The sequence below is a fragment of the Betta splendens genome, chromosome 4 (assembly GCF_900634795.4).
Source record: "Betta splendens chromosome 4, fBetSpl5.4, whole genome shotgun sequence".
NCBI classification, from domain to species: Eukaryota; Metazoa; Chordata; class Actinopteri; order Anabantiformes; family Osphronemidae; genus Betta; species Betta splendens.
Genome location: NC_040884.2, coordinates 23,975,473 through 23,989,720, shown reverse-complemented (window position 1 = coordinate 23,989,720; position 14,248 = coordinate 23,975,473). Strand labels below are relative to the sequence as shown.

At 38.6% G+C, this 14,248-nt stretch overlaps 1 protein-coding gene across 3 annotated transcripts in view; it reads left to right on the top strand.

Annotated features, from left to right (window-relative positions):
- Positions 1-3,290: 3,290 nt before the first annotated feature.
- arid3a (AT rich interactive domain 3A (BRIGHT-like)) overlaps positions 3,291-14,248 on the top strand; it is a 35,567-nt gene continuing 24,609 nt past the window's right edge. For 2 of the 3 annotated variants that reach the window (XM_041070453.2, XM_041070451.2), the window contains exon 1: positions 3,291-3,557. The gene's annotated coding sequence lies outside the window, so the exon portion shown is untranslated. Of the gene's footprint in view, positions 3,558-3,966; positions 4,104-14,248 lie in introns of those variants that run through there. The other variant, XM_041070452.2, reaches the window with a different exon arrangement.

Sequence of the window (14,248 nt, the reverse complement as noted above, 5' to 3'; positions counted from 1 at the left end):
GTTTATGTTGTGGTTTGTCATTTTTCCACTCTCAAATAATTTTACTCCACTGTTGTCTGGTAATAAGTGACACCTCAACCTTAACACAGATTTATGTTGAACAGAACATACAAAACAAGTAATGCATTTTTAGGTTTGTTGATTGAGTCTTTTCAATGTTTCACAGTCTCATTCATTCATTTATTCACTTAGTAGGATCCCAGATATAGTGAAAGTAAAAGGTTGGTTAAAGGCAGATTAGGTGGGTTCCCTGAATCACTTCTCTGTCAAGTTTTCATAATGAATCTTGTGACATGTAATGAAATGAAACTGTATTAAAGATTTGCACAAACTGAATTAACCGTAATGGTATAAATTAGTAATAGCCGAAGCTGGATAAACCAAATGAGGTGTTTTGTGCAGTTTTCACACCCCTAAACAATGTGTCTTCCACTCAGCTTACCTGCCAAACAGGATCTCCACCAAGGGACCGTCAATAAAAGTCAACCATTAGATCAAATGGAAACTAACCACAAAATTTTAATTATATAAATTAAATATAAATATATATGTATATAATAAATATATAGGCTAATGGACATCTGAATCATCTACCATATAATGGTGAAGTTAACTTACAGGAGGATGAACTGAATGACTCATATTAAGGGTTCTTCTGAGCTGTGTACAGAGTACATATTTTGGCATTAATAGAATAGTAATATCCTTTTCTATTTATAGTTAAGTGTTCTGTTGTGTAACCAAGTCCATAAAGTCCAGGTGTATGCTCATTGGTACGTTTTCATATGAATACTGTTGATATTACAGTTTTTCTGCTGGTAGCTCAATTTGATGGTTACTGTGCAGTAACTTGTGTGGCTACTTTGTAATATGAGAACAGCAAGGCTTTAAAGAGGCTTATTTGGTGCTAAAGGGTCGCCTGTCTTTATAATGACTTTCTTACTTATTAAACTTGTTGATATGGGGTAATTTAAGTAGTATTTACTGGTCTGATATTCCTTTAATGCTCCTGTTTGTGCTATTTCAATAGTTTCTCTTTATTTAGCATGTTCAGTTAAAAACATTAAGCTCAATAAGACAATAAGCTGACTACGTATGACCTTTAGCCTGAAGCCACAGCTGATGAAAAGTGAAAAAAATGCCCTGCCAAGGTAAACAGCATTTAGACTTAAAATAATCACTTTACTCCTATTTGAGACAAAGGGAATGTTTGAAAATTGGGCCAGGAGTGTTAGGGTGGCAGGATCTTCATAGTTATCAGAGGAAAACATTCCCTGTGACCTCATCGTCTGAAGTATGCAAGGCAACATCTGGATTTGGAAAAGGTGCTGTGAACAGATCATAGTCATCAGAGGTATGTTGAAAAAGGAGCTGTATTTGATCAAAACAACCCATGTTCACGCTTAGCTATGGAGTTGGAAATATTCTGTTTTCTGGTTGATAAGATAGACCTTTATTCGTTTCTGGTATTGTAGCAGCATTGTAACAAGAAACAAAGCACCAGTAGAGGGTGAGAATTCTTATTTTGATTGAGAATTCACTGAATGTCATTTTTTAAAAAGAAAAGGCACACAGACAAAACAGTGACTTGGACCAAACTTCAAAATCCACCATGAACCTCTTCAAGAAACACAAACTCTGTCATTTTCCTTAATTTGTTCAAAACCTCCACAGACCAGATCTTAAATTATCTCAGATCAGAGAACTGGGTAGAGAACTTTATGGGAGGGAAGCCTGAAAAGGAAACTTGTGTTCAGTAAATGTCAAATGCTTCAAAGTGAATTGCAGTTCGCATTATTTCAAAAGCTGGATGAATCTGTTTTAGCTTCAGTCAGGTGGAGGACACATTAACTCATTGATTTAATATTACAAGAATGTTTACTCATTTACTTATTTATTAAAAAAACTGCATGTTCATGGTAACTGGTCAGAAAAACAGTACTGCAATTTAATCTACAGGAAAATCTTATGTTCAGGACGATCACAGCTAAACTCTCTGGTTAGGCCTTTAAATCAAGGTTTGGATGTAAAATTTTTTTTTCTTTGTTGCTTCTGGTTTTGTTTGATGTTGTGTGTGTATTTGGACAAAGGTGAACATTCGCCTTGTAAAAATTTCTAGAAGAAAGTTTTAATTTTATCTCTGCAAATATGTCAGACTGAATATTTGTCCATCTTTCATTTTGTTTTTTTGTGTTCCCCTCTCTGTGGCCTCATTCCTTCATTTTCCAAGTCACACAGTAATAAATTGTATGTTTGGACTCTTTTCTGATGTGGTTTTCCCATAGAAGTACTGTAAGTATCTACAGCAGCAGCATGTGGGACATGCTGTCAATATAAACTATAGCACCCATGTTCCTCATATAATGAATGTGTTTATAAATGTTCCTGCACAATTATGGCAGAGAGCAACTTGATAGTCTCCTAACCAGCTACACAGCTTTGAGTCAGCTTTGGTCTTGTCATAGGATTTGTTAACTTTATGCAAATAACCATGTGCATAAGCCAGACTATATGTATCGTAAATTAGATAGATTGGGTGATAATTCCTATTTCAGAAACAGTTACAAAGTACCTGCTTTTTACCAGTGGTTCCATTTTCTGAATCTACATGATTTAATTTCACTCCTTTTCTTTGACAGTTTATGGTTACATTTATTTGTTTATTCAAAATAAATAGATTTAATATTTGATCATTAATTGCTGCTTTGATGTTTTTACATGAGTAGTTTCTTTCTAATGGACTGGTTTTCTTGTGCTATTACAGCCATACATTCCCATGTACCTGTAGGCTGGATGTGGACCTCCATCCGTGAGGGTCTGGTTCTTGTGTCTTTGTTCTAGTTGCTTTGTCTTCTGAACCCTTGTTTGTCTCAGATGTTTCAGCGAGTATTTATTTTATTTAAAACTATGGCATTATACTTGAAATAACCTGGGCAGAAGTAAGCCTACACCTTCTCCTTTGGTTTAGGGTTATCAAACTTTTGCACATGCCACAATTACTCTTTATGTTTATGTCTTGGAAGTTCAAAAAATTTGAAGCAGACCAATGAAGGACCGACACAGGCTCGTTTTAAGTCTGTTTGCTGCAGGGCTTGTGTTTACTTCTCTCCCCACCCTTGAATTTACCGACATCCCCTGCTCTGAAGGGTGGGGGCGCGTGAGGGGCTGGCCCCTGCTGATTCAGAGGTTAGGAATTTGCATCTGATTGCTGTTTGTCAACCAATGATCTGAATGTGCAGGCCGGAGAGTCTCTCCACGCCTCTCTCTCTCTCTCTCTCTCTCTCTCTCTCTCTGTCTGTCTGAACGATGCGGCCTTTCAAACTCTGACAACACAATTACTCTCAAGAGCCGAATGCATGCCTTTCAACCAGTAGCATTAAAACCGATTTATTCCCAGTCCGTGAACGCCGCCACCGCCGCTCCCGCTCCTCTCGTGCGCGCCGCTCGTGCCTCCCATCTGCGTGTGGTCGGAGGGGGAGACTGGATTCAGACACGGGGAAAACAGGAATGTTTCTTCCGCTTCCAAAGAGTGTAAAAAGCCAGCGGAAGTCGACGTGGTAAGATTGTATTTTGTTATATTTTTGTTTGTGTTTAATAATGTTGTCGGAATTATTTCACTTTTCGCTCGCCTTTCTGTCAGCTGCAGACGCTGCGCTTCACACATCGATACGAACTTATCAGCCTGATCGATAAGGTAGCGGCGCCGGGCTGTGAATGTCAGCCAGCTGCGGTGGCTAATGTGACTCAACATGAGTGTAATGGCACAAACTGAAGGGGCTGGTGGCCGCTTGACATGTGCACGTTTGTGCAGTGCTGAACGTAAAGACTGGCCGTACAAAAACGAGTAGTTTACAAGCTAGCCCCGTCACCTAACGTATAGAGCCGCTGACGTTCGACTCTCCACCGCTAACTTTAAACTGTGCTAACGGTTAACGTCCGGACTCCGGCAGTTAACTCGATTTTACGTTGTCAACAAAATACTTTCACAAGTATCAGCAGTTAAATCACAACTTGGCTTGTTTCTTAAGTCGTCATTAAAGCGGATTATTTACACAGTGCTGTGGCGTAAAGCGGCAGCCCGTGCGCTGTTGGGCGTTTTGCAGGTAAAATGCTAATTAAATCCGTGTTTTGCTGAAGGTGGAACACTGTGTACAATGTGAACCCAGCGTTTTTACAACGCCATTAAACGGGCGTTATGAGATTGTGTAATGTTAATACATCCTATCGCCCTTTACGTTGGTTGGTCTGTAGAAGCCTGTGCATGTGACAGCATCTACAACATGGGGCCTGGAGGAAATCTAGTCACGCAGTCATGTTACAGAGACTAAAGTGGAGTTAGGAGATAGATAAGAGTTTACTCTTGCTCTCTGTTACTTACGTGTTAAAATACGTGAGTGATCTGTCTTGAAATCAAAAAGTAATCATCAGTGTTTTATATCTTTAATTGACACAGTATCTGAAACTGTCACCTGTAGCCAGGATGAATATGATTTTTTACTTTGTTGAATGTCCAATTAATTACTCAGAATCATTAATAATGTAATGCCTTTTTCATTTAAAACAAACAAAGATAACTCACTTTCAGCCCTGTTCAGGAGCAACGCACTAAGTAATTTAAAGATGAACACAGGTGCAGCTCTGCCTTACTTTTTCATTTGTTCAATTGACATGTTGCCTGCGATTTTACAAAACCTTTGGGCTCATGTTAGTTTTGTCTCAGGTGAAATCCCTTGAATTGTGACACTGTGTGCAAAAGGTGGAGGAGGCAGATAAAAGAATGTTGGCATCTGGTGGTTCTGAGATCAAGACAAGTCAAAACATCCATAAGACAGGTTCAGCATGCAGGGGCAGTGATAAGAGCACAAGAGTAAGGGTATGGATGGCGTTAATGCCTCCTGTCTCGAGTCTTCATGCAGGACATCCAGGTGCTGTGTTTTCAGGATTGTCGGGTGGATTACACCAAGATGGCAAATCTCACAGCAACAACCAAAAGTTACTCACATTAGGTTTGTGGTTAGTGTTTTTTTTTCTCACCAAGGATGAGTGGGAGAGTACAGGCACATGAAGCTTGTTTGATTTGGAAGCCACATTAAGTATAATTGTAATAATGACCTTGAACACGTGTTCTTAAAACCACCAAACACCTGCTTCCGTTGCAGGTTTTATTGTCCTGATCTGGTCCCGTGCCGGATTTCTGTAATGCTGGTTACCTCATCAGGATGTGATTGTTAAAATAAATAAACAGTAGCATAGGCAGGTTTTTATTAAAACCGAAAACAATAGTTCGTATGTTTAGGTTTGCTGCGTAACCGAGTTGACAGGAACTCTGTTATGAAATGGCCTTAGCATGATGAAACTCGGTAACATACAGCCGTGGACAGATTTGTGGTTGCTGTAACTTTAGAAATTTGAGGAGGAATTGAGATTTAAAACCTGAAAAGTTGAAGTACACCCAAATGGCAGAAATCAATGGAGATTGTTTTGTTTTAGGTTTTATTTGTAAAAGTGATTCAAATCAATAACAAACAATTTATACTTGTATTCAATCTTAAACATATTCAAATGAAAACAAGTATATTAAGGGATATTTCCAGGTCCTTATTACACCCTGCACCCCACAGTCACCTTACAGGCTTGCCAGGTCACTGCCACACTAGTCTCTTGGAATAGTCTGGCTCACGGTTTTTACTTTGGTCAACACTGGCCAACTGCGCTAACTCTGTCTTTACTATGAAGCTAAGTGTGTCTGCAGTGAGCAGTGGAGGGGTGTTTACACTGCATTTAGCCCACTCTGGATTTAAAAACTGGCTCACAACCAAGTTCTGGTTTTAACTTTCAATTGGATATAAAAAAAATGGTTTTCTTGTGCTAAGGATTTGGAAATGTGCCATCAAATCTTACTGTTAAAATAAGTTGATGTGGTACTTGATAGTATACCGGTTTGCTTTTTTCTTCGGTTTTGTTTGTAGATTAACACCTTAGGTTTCTGTACATGTAAGGCACAAGGCAGTCTGTGTCATCATTTAAATGTTTACAACCTGCTTCCTGTCATCATAGACGTTTAATCTGAACCCAAGGGTGTTTGAAGAACATTTCAAATCAGCAAGTGTAATGCAAATAGCTCAGTTTGCCTCTGAGCATCATAGTTGAATGAGCATTGTCACTGGCTGATGGCCATAGAGCTGGTTAGTGGCTGTGAATTAATGACATACAAACACGCACAGACAAGACAAACAGGTCTGGCATGCGTTTGTTTTCTTATTCTCAAACTCTAATCCTTTACAGAGCTGTTAAGTCTGCTTTTTATGTTGGCACTGCATTAAAATAACCTGCTACAGCTTAAGGGTGTGAGCTTTGCTTCTAGGCCTACATTGTGTCACTTCAGTGTTTCATTAGTACCCATCTTACATAGTACTCGCATGAATTGTATTGCAGTGTATCCAGCTGCTGTCTACACACCACTAGTTTCCCTGCCATTAAAGAAGTGGGAAGTAGCGTGGCTTGGCTGCCGTTCAGCTGTTCCTGTGCCAGAAACTACATTTCTGAAGGGCCTGTGCGGCACGTGGAGCTTTAACTCTGTTGTCCTGCCAAAAAATGCAGGAAAAAAACCCTCACAAGTTACTTCACTGCTTGGGCTGAAGCCATGAGGGAATCCCAGCAAGGCTGACAATGACGCAGCCATAGAGCAGATTAAGGAAGGGTCTGAGGTTTTAGGATGCCCTGCAGTTTCTCAACAAGGCCGTTTAGACATTTTTTGGCTCTAGTCAGCAGCTGACACCATGTTCATTGCCACTGTGATCTATCCTGGTACTTGTCTGCCTAGATACTGGACCACAGCTGCAAAATGCTGACATGTCAATCAAACCTGAAGAATTTGTATTTCATAAATGTGTGCACTAATACTGGCTGCCTGCCTTAGCAGTCAAGTTTTCTAATCAGATCTGTGCTTGAAAGATGCACATCACTTATGATGAATGTGGCAAGTTTTCATACGCACAAAGAGTGTCGACACATTTAATACAGAAGTGACATTTTTGTTCTGGATGTCTCCCCGTACAATGCACAGGGCCCTTTATCTAAGATTTCTCCATCCATCCCCCTGTGCACACAAAAGACATGATTGTTAAAGATCACAATGCAATGACGTGACCACACAGTCGCCATATAAACCAACAAGTTAATCCAGTTTGGGATGTTCGTGCCATTCAGTGAAAATGCAAACCCCCTACCCTCACGCACAAGAGGAACTATCATCATACCGTCAGTCTAGAATTACAATAGCAGTGTGCTGAACTGTGCGAGCAGCAACACGCAGGCTGTCTCCCGAGTCACACTTTTTACGGCAGACTTGTGTTTAACACTGGAATTTGACTTGGTTAGGTGCTTCTTTAAATCACGTTAAACACAAAACCCAAAATAACATACATTTTCTTGTCATCTTAGATTATTTGAATTTTAAACTCGTAAACTTAGTAGTAAGGACCGTGTGGGAATGGACAGCCATTATGTAATGCAGTGTACCCGTGTCGGTTTTTAAGTTAGTAAGGAACAGAGAATAACTAGATACTACCACTGAGCCTAAACACAGCTAAAGAAAAAGTGATGTAAAGTGCAATTGATCTTCCTTTCTCCACTAGAGCTATCATCACATGAGATTTATGTTTGCTCTCATAATACGCCACGTGAAGCTAGGCAGGGTTGTAACATGGTGAGGTCAATATCCACCAGTGTGGTGGTGGACATGCGCCTGCAGACATTTTAGCTGAATCAGCAGAGACTTTTTCTTTTTACTATTCATGTGATGACTTTTACTGTGGTTAGTCTTCATACTGAATTCAACATTGTCTGTACAATTTTAACTGTAGGCTATTCTTTCTTTAATCAGCACTTTTTAACATCTAGAAAGTCATGTATACAGTACATATCACAGCCCAAAGAAATGTTGTGTTCTGCATTGCAAACCAATATTTAAATGGCGAAATATGTTTCTCTTGACTTTTTTTCTTGGTGGTCTTGTTATTTCTTTACTCAAATCACACACATCTGTTTTCATACTTTAATACTTTTCAATATAGTTTTAAATTAAAACTTGACTTTATTCTTTCTGTGTTAAATCACTCCAAATAAGAGCAGTGGTCAAATAAATAAGGTCATCTATACCAGGAAATACACCGTATGTTGAGAAACATGGTCAAAACCAGTGTCTGTTAGCTACAACATGAGGTACATGTGGATATAATTGTACCATAAATCACCTTCAGCCTCAGTTGCTTGAGTCCCGCTGCTTGATAGATGACTGCAGATTTCACCGCTGAAAAGTGACTCAGTGGATTATTTTTGCTATATGCCTACTTAATTTATGGAATAGTTGGAGCTAATCAGATTTGGCTCACTGTGTTGCTTCGGCTCACTGGAAGGGGTCAGTGGAAAGTGCGTGACCAGCCTGTGCGACACTTCCTCAATGATTTCGTTGTTGGTGTGGAGGGGCTCAATGGAGCCTGTGTTATTGCCTTGTGAGGTAATAATGCAAGGAATGTGAGAGTGGAAAGCATAATCAAGACCAGCACCACTGACCGATTTCTTGTTTTATGCCTTTTTTTGTGTAGAGAGTATCATGAATGGCTACTGTTTTACTACTTGTAGTGCTTTTGCTTTGATGGTCATATTAAATGCTAAGCAGTGTTTATATAAGCAGTGATGCTAAAGACAATTTCACAAAAGGAATGTGCAAAACTACATTACATATTTATTTCATGCATTAAGCAACTGCATTGTAATTCTTTTATAAAGCAAAATTTTAATATTTTATAATGCATGTGCTCTGTAGATCTTGTATCAGTTTTCTTTTAACTTAGCATATGGGCTTGACAAGTAGCATTTATTAAATTGTTTAATTAACTCAGTCTTAAAATATTTATTCTTATGCAGCTTTGTTGGAGGTCAGGTGATCTACAAATAACATATTTAATACATTCTGGTAAGTACATTGGATTAAAGAGTCTGAAATATGAAGTAAAGGTATGCCATTCCCTTTGATGTAATTTACTTTATAATTATGTAGTACTGTAAAACGCAGAGGATAGGTAAACTGTAGGTGATATTTGCATGTGATATTTCTGCAGTTCTTGTTAGTGTGTTGTGCTGCTCTCACCATCTAAGATATTAAACTGATTCACTGACAGAGAGAAGAAAACATCCAAATGAAAAAATAAACATAAACTGAAAATCTTGTTTCACCGATATTACTACCGATACATACACCACACCGATTTATGTTGCGAAACAAAGATGCTTGGATAAAACTCAAGACTTCTGTCTACTCATACACTATACATAGAAGTTGGGCTTAATAGATTCTTTTATTCAAAACAGGTGTAGCTTGAGCATCAATACGATAGCTAATTTGATAAAGAAAGCACTGTACTACACGTACCACCTCCAGAAATTCAAAACTGCATCAATAGAAATCCAAGAACACATTACGCTACCACATACACTGATTTACATCTGTAGAAAGTGAAGCACAGAAACACCAGCAAAGAGCACTTAGCACCAGATGAAAAACATAAATCTTCTTGATTACCACTTTAAGAATTGGGTTCTCTGATTTTCCAGTTGAGCAGCACAGGCAGACGTTAATTTTAATATCCAGTTTCAAGTCTCACACAGACCTCACCCAGCACATGTCGCACCACACAGTTTTATCAGTACATGAAAGGAACTGAAAACCTTGATTCCAAATGTTGAAATGCAAGATGTGTATCTGCATTGATGTTGGCACATGAAGACCTACTGAGGAAAAACCCTGGGGTTTATGTCTTTGTCGCTCCCTGAGAACATCTCCTTTTTTATTGCACTGAAACCAGCAGTTGTGCAGATTTCACATAGTTGGTTGTAGTTATTTTTGTTGTTAATTTACTTTGAATTTTGTGATAGAAAAAAACCCACAAAGTAATTTATTTTTATTCATATGTTAGTGCTTTGAGAAAGAAAGAATTGTACTAAGGTTTTTAGATAACATTCACAAGATGTTGTGTAAATGTGTGTACTATATAATATATATGTTCCTGCTAGTAGCTGTGGGTCTCTTTATCTCATTGGAGTTAGACCCTTGGCTCTCCTTCTTATCACTCTGTGCTGTTTACTCAGACCTTGCAATCGTCCACCTCTCGAATGTAGCTTTAAAAAAAGGAGATTAACCCATTAGCTGACATCGTTTTTATCCTTCATTCATCCAACAGCCAACTGTTAAGGTTTCCGTTCTGCTGGCTCCTCCTTGCCCTGCCCCCCATATGGGCTTCTGCCACCTATCCCAACAGGCCAGCCTCCCTTGAGCCAATTAAGGTGTTAAATGAGCCCTAAGGGTCTTATAGTCAGCTGTGCAATTTCAGGGATTGCCTTTTATGTTGTATAAACATAATATGCGACCATTGGTCTATATCCTGAGGGGCTATACTAGTGGTCTTGTTTCCTGAGCCTAAGTAGTCAACTTTGGTTGAGCTCTAGTGCTTGCCCTAAGATAGAGCTGCGAAATGGATGAATACTTGAATTTGAATCTCCCAGTTGAGCAAAATGCAAATTTGAGCCATACAATGTAAATGTGAGTTTTAGAAAAAAATATCAACGTGAGAGTGGCAGCACAACTGAATGCAAAAATGACAGTAGACAGTGTTAAGAGTAGAGCTGCACGAAAAGAGGTTTGCACAGTTACTAAGCAGATGGTTACCCTTTAAAAGAAAATCCCTATATGTCAGCCTTGACAGCAGGATTTACATTTGTCCTTTGGTCCTTGGTAAACACAATATGCTAAGTAGACATATTGATTTGGAGAAAAACTATTGAATTCAGAAAGCCTTCATGAAGCCCTAGCAAGGAATTGTAGAAAAGGTTCTTAATTGTGCCACCAAATGCTTCATTATTCAAAGTGCTGTTCAGTTTTGACAGCGACAATGGCTATACCCACAATAACAATAAAATGTTTATTCACTTGCCATAACAACCTCTTTTTAGAGTTTGTCAACAATACATTTCTCAAAGAAAGTGGGATTGAGACCAGATACTAATAACTCAAAAACCTTAAACTCTTGATCTTAATCGTTATGACTTTATTGTCTGCAGAAACTTACAACATTGACTTTTATGTTCACTTACACCCTAATGTTGACACAACTTAATATTAGGCGATACCGGATGTTATTGTTGGCAATGCAAAATTCTACTTTTGTGTTTACCATCAACAAGTAGTACCAGGAACCTAGGACACATACAGGGCTCTGCTATGTGAAAAAAGAGAAGAGAAAATTTTGTAGGGTGCATTAGTGGAATGACTTATACTTTATTATATATTTTCAAGGTTAGTGAAGGTGTCAGAGCAGCTGCTGAGCTAACTGAAACTATGAGACTAGACTGAGACAGACACTTAACCAAGAAGCACACATGTAAATAACCCCTGACTTGTACATTTATTTTCAGAGACACAAATTCTCTTACCAAGTTTCCAATTAATGACCATTATGAACAAAGTTTCTGGCAGGCATGTCAGCCCATTTGAGGAAGTTTGGGGAACACGCTAAGTGGTGCAATGCATTTTGCTACATCTAGCATATAGGAAATCATGATGGTTGTGATAAACAGTGGCATGTAACGAAGCGACCACTTCTGCTTCCCCCTGCGCAGGAAGAGTCAACAGAGCAGCTCTGTTGCAGGCCCTTCTCTTCTAAATTAAGTATACAGTACAGTGAGAAAAATAGAATCAAGTACTGATGAAAAACAACTAAACATTTATGATGGTTTAATTTGCGCTTGTGTTCATGGTTTGACTGTGTGTGCATGTGACTTCTCATTTTTGATCCCACCATCTTGTCTTGTAGCAGCAGTACACAAAGCAGAGACAGGTGTCAGCCAGCCCACATGCAGTGAGGCAAGATGTTTTAATCCTGTGTGTATATATACTGCTACTATTCTCTAGCTAACAACTGCAGCCATTCATGCCTCTTCCCTATAAAGACTGTAATGAATCAATATTGAATATCTGTCAGCTGGCTTGCTGCATCTGCTCAGTCAGTTGTCACTTCCTTCACTCACTGAAGAAAGACAAGTTTCACAGCTCTTATTTCCTTGCGCAACATGTCTTTAGCATAAGGCCATAGTAATAGGGTGAGGGGAAATATTTGTCTTTAAATGCTGTAGTTAACACTTATGCAATATGACTGATCACACATTACCCCTTACTATGCAGTCGTGCGTTTTTGCATTAATTAAAAAGATGGCTTACGAAGTAATAGTGATAATCAGGGTGTTGTCTCTATCCTCATAGTGTATTCACAACTATGTATACATTCAAGATGGAAAACAGTCCATTTTCCTCTGCCAAACGTAATTTCATTAGCCAGCCTTCAACCTTCTGGATATCAAGAATTTCCTTATCTTGTTCTCAAAATGTGCTTACTTTGTGATTACTCTGCTATAGCTCTCTGCGTTCCAATGAACACAAAACAACCATTTTTTGCTACTTAGTCCTATGAAAACGCCTTATTACGTTGTAGATAGCATATTATAAGCAGATAGCATATTATAAGCAAGAATTCCTCTGAATGCTGTGAAAGTTGGCAACTTTGTTGGACTGTTTCATTAGTATGAAGAGCCCTTTTGTGTGTGTTTTTTTCACTCTCTCAGTAAATTGCTGTGAAGTGCCTATGTCACATACTTATGCATCAATATGAAGTGCCTGTTTTACATACTTTTGCATGAATAAAGCTTTTTTTAAGCAATTTGGTGTAGAAGATTCTGCAAAGCCCAAGATGACAAATTGAAAGAAAAGTTTTTATTTATTAAATTTTTTTATTCAACAAGCAGAACAAAAGGAACAACCTGAAAATATCTGAATTTATGTTTATGTTTATGGTTTTAATGAAAACATTATTCATGCTTTTATCCACACTGTACATTGTGTGCTTTCATAAAGAACAAGATTGGGACAGGTGGTAGTTGCATAGGTCTTTTGGTTCATGTATTAGTCAGTGTAACAGAATGAGTCGTGGCGTACAGTCACTGCTGCCTCCTGCCTTGACTGGGACTGCAGCATGTCCAGCACCTGCCTTTGAATTTAATTTCCCCACAAGCTGTTGACTAGCTGTAAAGCTCTTATCACTGTGTGGCTGATCTCAGCCATAGACTTAACATTTTAACATACTTTTCTGTGTAAATGGAGACTGGGAATGGTAGACAGGTTCATTCCCTTGACTCTGTGGTATAGGTTGTTGATAACAGAACAGGCCTTACCAGTGTGTTGAAGCTCACCACATGTAACAGAGGCTGCTTTGCATGCCGTAAGACTTTTGGGAACGGGTATGTAGGTGAAGCATTACCGCCTACAGTTGCAGAACAACGAAAACTCCCCACATCGCCTTATTACTTGCAATAAAACATTTTAGAGATGGGAAAAACACAATAGTCATACCTCTGCAGTGTCACTTGAATGTTAAGTTTGTCTTTTCAATTCGTCGTTGATCCAGTGCTATAAACCTGCTGTTGCTTTCAATCTAGTCGAGTGAAGAAAGTGACTGTTCTTCCTGTGATTTCATTTCCTCGTTGTTGAGGTTAATACACTAGGTCCTTTGTGAGCACCTTGTCTAGTCTGTTTTGTGAGTAATCCTGCGTATGTTGCACAACACAACAGACATGAACTCGTTGACTTTATGCTTCATTTAGGTAAACATAGAGCATGCTTTTTGGACTGAAATTTGAATTTTGCGTTTGCATTTTGTTTCCTTTCACATTCATAGTCTAAAGCTAAAAATGATTTGAGTTGACAGGAAGATTCGTTTTCTGCCCGTCTGGAACTAACAATAGTTAGTAGGACTTGAATAATGCAGCTGATTGTCATGTATCTTGATAATTGATCAGATATTGATCAAATATGTTGGACTTTGTCATCATTCACTAGCTTTATTTCTCTTTTTAACCCTTTCTATAAGATAGGTGCTGCAGGAAAATGTAATCAATCTAATTGTAAAAAGAAAAGTGCAATATGCAGAATATAGGTGTGGTTTTGAACCACAGCGCATTTACAGCTTTACATCACATCAAAGGAGACTGTTTCGAGTGTCCACTTTAGTGAAAGGCCTGTGAATGGAAAGTTACATTTTAAAAATAGAAAGACAATCGATGAGATGCTTTGGGGAAAGTTGTCAAAATGTTTTGGTGTTACCACAAAACGTTTTGCCCTTGATCTTAAGGTACTAGTGTT